The sequence below is a fragment of the Camellia sinensis genome, chromosome 9 (genome assembly GCF_055761805.1).
Source record: "Camellia sinensis isolate YWXY chromosome 9, ASM5576180v1, whole genome shotgun sequence".
In the NCBI taxonomy this organism is placed as follows: Eukaryota; Viridiplantae; Streptophyta; class Magnoliopsida; order Ericales; family Theaceae; genus Camellia; species Camellia sinensis.
Window position 1 is genome coordinate 186,711,731 of NC_138969.1, and position 5,495 is coordinate 186,717,225.

Genomic DNA, 5,495 nt, shown 5'->3' on the forward strand with positions numbered 1-5,495 from the left:
TATAGTCGTATTATTAGAAACTGATGGTAAATTAGGAGGACCATTTGTTCCTTTGAGCATAAAGACAATGTTTTACCATAACCAATGTTTTATCATAAACAATCTATTCCACAAAATTTTTATACGATTAAATTAGGAGGACCATTTGTTTGTGTTTTTTAATTTATACTGTTAATGTTAATTTAACACATAGCATTAGAACATTGGGACAACAAACACAGCAACAATAGTAAAATGAACATTACAAACCCAGTCACCATTGACAACCCAACCACCATTGATAACATATTACAAACCCAACTACCATTGACAACCCCCATCAACATATTCGAACATTACAATAAAACGAAAATCCCCAGGACACCAACAGTAATGTTGTTATCATAGCATTACACCATTGACAAACAATATAAAAATCACAAACCCAACATATCCACATTACTAAACCACCGAAACCCACAAACAGCCAAGTTACACCCCAATAACAACATTACTCACCACACTTACAGGGGACACATCATAACCAACCCAGAAAACACATTACACCCAATAACAGAAAAATCAAATCAACAAAACCTGAATTGAAAAATGCAGAGCACACCCACCATTTTTGAAACAAAAGATTTGAATAGCAACACCCAAACCCCCCACCTACAAAAATGTATTCAAACACAAAGAACACCAACTGAGCAACACCTCAACCTCTCCCCCCACCCGCAGTCCACGCACTCCCTCCTCCAAAAAAAGAATGTAATCCCATACCTTACCAAACCAATAACAACAAAAAAATCAAAAGAAATCACAAATGTGGGCAAATCAGACAATTACATATACAATACATATAAACAAAATACCATAACAAAAATAAAAAAGGACTAAATGGTTTTAAAAAAACATTGAGGACTATATAAAGCAACATTTCCCCCCATGGGATTTATGTGTAATTTTTTCTAAATACTAAATATAGCCTAAAAATCGATTTCGGATTGACTTTTATACTATTATTGTCCTAAGAATAATCCATGAGTTACTCGTGTACTTATTTATTTATTTGTATTAAATTGTTATATAAATATATATAATCAAAATAAGAAATATGTATATAATTTTTTTTCATAGTTATTAACATTTGAAAGTATTAAGTATGAAATTTATATATTTATTCTTAAATACGACTAATGTCTATTCTATTAATATTAAAGTATATTTACATTTGAAAACAATATCCAATATTTAGATTGGGTATGTGTTATGCTTTTGGCTTAAAACTTGCTTAAGAGAAATGAAATGTTAATTATTAATTTAAAATTTATATTTAAAATTTTAATTTTTAATTTCATATTTTTTAATAGGATTAGGACATGTATACTTGAATTTTATAACTCTTTATAAATTATTATTAAAATTTCATTTCCATTTTTTCTTCTAAATTTTAAATTAGTTGTAGGGTTAAATATGGTTAAATTTTTGTTTTGAAATTCTAGTTACATTTTAAAAAATAAAATAAATTAAAGTTAGATATGGCTAGATAGACCAATAGTTTTATGCCACATGTATTTCATGCTACATTTATTTTTATTTTTTTTAAGTACAAATATGTTCATTTGAAGTTACATGTATAAGGATATTTTTTTTTTAAGTTACATGTATTTTTATTTTTATAAGGATAAAATTACATTTGAAATATTATTTTGAATTTTTTTTTTTTAAATTTCAAACTAGATATGACTTAGATTTTGATAAAAGATATGGCTAAAATTCATTTTTTAACTTTCTATATAAGTAATTTTGAAATTTAAAATTATAGATATAAATAGTAATAATAATAGACACCATAAATAGTTCATAAATTAATAAATTTAAAAGTTTTTCCATATTAATCAATGATTTAATTAAAATATTAAAATAAAAGAACAAATAATAATGTGCCATGTGTATTTTTATAATTTTTTAATTCAAAAATTTATGAAAATAGTGTTAGAACTTTGAGGCTCAATGAACCAACAACGTTTTTGCTTATATTATATGGGAATTGGACCATACTGTTTGGCCCGTGAGACCCATAACGGATCCCATTTCGATGATTTGAACTAGGGCTGAGTATAGGGTTATTCGACCCACGAAGATCGCCTAACCCGACTACTCGCACCTATTTGGGTGGTTTCGCATAATTGTTAGGGTTGGATGTGAGTTAGGATTTTCCTGTTTTGTGGGTTGCAGGTGGGTCAGGGGTTTTACTCGCGCTCGGACTCACCTGCCTGCATATGTATATATTGTTTAGCTTATACATTTTTTCTGTAAAGTGAATGTGAGTCAATTGACTGATTCTGACCTGTACTTACGGTATGTTTCCTTCTATAGGTAAATTGGATAGATTGGCTGTAATTTATTTGGGATAAATCATTTGGAAAATAATGATTTCATGATAAGAAATATGCAATTTTATGTCCAAATAATATTTAAAAAATGGAGGGAAAATCCCAAAAAGAATATTTAAAAAATGGGAAAAAAAACAAGCCCAAAAATAAAATTTTAAAGGAAAAACCCAATCTGCAAACCGCCCGCACATCTGCAAACTTTATCCGCACAAACCGCAATCCTCACATCCACAAACCGCAATCCACACTGTGGGCGGTTGCGGGTTCAATTTTTCCCAAATTGTAGACATATGGGGTCCAAACTGCAAATCGAACAATCAAAAATCGATCCGCGAGCATCCCTAATCCGAATCGGTTAATGTGTACAGCTCGTCGAGCACTTTATCACTGCAAAGTATCATGTTGATCGGATATCGACATCCCTTTGATCAGAACACATTTTTGTCAATAATTTATTTTTAAAATCATATTTATTATGGACAAAAGACGTGTTTCGATTAAGAGGCTATCGATATCCGATCAACATGATTTTTTTAAGGAATGAAGTACTCAACGAGCTATATACATTGAACTGTTCAGATCATCGAAACGGGAGAGCCTCACAGGCCCAACCGTACGGTCTAATCCATAAAGTGGATTGAAGAGAAGCTTATTCCATAATATATAATTAGTTAAAATTATATACATATTGTACTGACTCGCCGTCTCTAAATTTTTCTTCTTTTAGAAATTTTAAATGTGTGTCACTCAATATATATGAAACAAGGAATCAAAATATGACATTAAAAAAAATGAAAAAAATAATAAAAGAAATTAATTTCTTATAACTAGTGTTCATTATAAATCCAAGTTTCTAAAAAATAGAATACGGTACCAGCTAATTACTTATCACGTTCATTGAAAAATACATTGAACAGGTCATGCGAATTGGCGAATAGATGTGATCGGTTTGGCGATTTGGACTTTACAAATTTTGGACATTTTTTCGAATTATAATTAATTATTTTTACAATCTCCAATGATTAGTAATTTGAAAATATATATATTATTTGTCTATAATAGGCCATGACACCATACATGCATATTTTTAAGGTATTATTTTTCATTTTTACAAAAATATATATTTTATTATTTCTACTCTATGTTGTTAGTTGTTAATAATTCATTTTTTATTTTTGTTTTAAATTTCATCTACGGACGGATTGGATTCATGAGAGTGTGAGATGATCGATTTACCATCCAAATTGTATTAGCGGATTTTGAAATATTTTATCCACATCCGTCTGCCAAAAGATATGTATCTATCCAAAATCAATCAGATTGGATTAGATCGATCGGGTTGAACGAGTTGGACGGATCCATGATCACCCTTAAGGCTCAATGAACCAATAACATTTTTACTTATATTATATAATTAGTTAAAATTATTTGTATATTATTGAGCCTTGCCTCCTAAGTTTTTCTTCTTTTAAAAATTTCAAGTGTGTGTCACCTTTTATCTTTTTTTTGGTGACCAAAATATGAGGTGACGTAGGCTCTGCCAGACTTCAGCTTCGGGTTAAGACATTACTTAAGGTAACGTTTAAGGGCACCATACCGAAGGGCGCTGAAGAGTTGAACCCAAGTTGAAAGCATTTTTGGGCCGACACTTTCTGCTAAACCCACCCCCAAGGGCTATGTCACCCTATATTTATAAAACAAAGAATCAAAATATAACATTAAAAAAAATGAAAGAAAAAACAATAAAAGAAAGTGTTAATTACAAATCCAAGTTTATAGAATAGAATAAGGTGTTAGCTAATTACTTATCACATTCATTGAAAAATACATTGTATGAGATTTTAATATCAATTATATCATAGAAATTTGTAATGAGATGAAAGATTGTCAAGTATAACAATTCAGGTTATTTTGAGAAGTTGATTATAATCAACTTTTTGATTAAAAATTGATTAAAAGTTGATTATAATGAATTTTTTGTGAGAGAGAGAAGTGAGTTATAATCTGGAAAGTGCATTATAACCTACTTCCCAAAAACCCCTCAAAATACCTCACTTTAATAAATAGATTGTTTTATTGTTACTATTTTTTGAACTAACTGTGAATATAAAAAACATGCTATTTATATATTTTTTCATCTTATTGTACTAATAGAAATTAATATTATAATTCATACTTTTTCTTAAAATTTATTAATATATATATATATATATATGTTCACCCTTTCGTATTTACCTCCTAGCCAAAACCAACATATATTACCTAAATCTAGAAAAGAAAATTTGCAGCTCGTTAAAATAAGAGGTTAGATTACTAATACGTTTTAATAGTTAGAATTAATTCTTATCAAATTCTATTGAAAATAAGTCTTAATAAAATCGTCGCTAAAAATAATTTTTCATGATGATTTTTTACATATATTGTTAAAAATTGATAATTAGTGACTTTTTTGTTATAATTTTTGTAAATTGTCTCTAAAATTTATAATTAATGACTTTTTTGTGAAGATTTTTTTTTAAACTACCATTAAAACTTATAATTAATGACAATTTTTAAATTATTACTGAAAATTAATAATTAGTGACGTTTTTAAATAGTATTTGATAAAAACATGATTAATATGACCTATTGAGGCATCGTTTGACAACTAAATATTTTAGTTTAAAAGTAAAAAAGTTATTAAAAAAATCAAAAAAATAACAACTTATATCAAAAAGTCAAAAATTTGTTTTTCTTTATATTTTACATATTTTTTCATAAAAAATCAAAAAATCATCTCAAAAATATATTTTTTATCCCTTATATTTTAATTAAAAAATTAAAAAATATTAAAATAATATACCTTGAATAATAAATTTTTATTCAGACTTAAATGTAAGTTGTTTAAATAAGATTCCTCATTTCATATAAGGGGTTGTTTGGGATAACATAAATAAATGTACTTTTTATCTTTTTACGAAAAGATGTACAGAGATGTAAAGATATGATGTGATAAAAAAAAATAAAAAAATGAATTATTTTTAAATTACCAACCTTGGCCTTAATAAAAATTGCAACCCATTAAATAAGATTCCTCATTTCATATATTACCTAAATCTTAAATTAAAAAAAAAAATT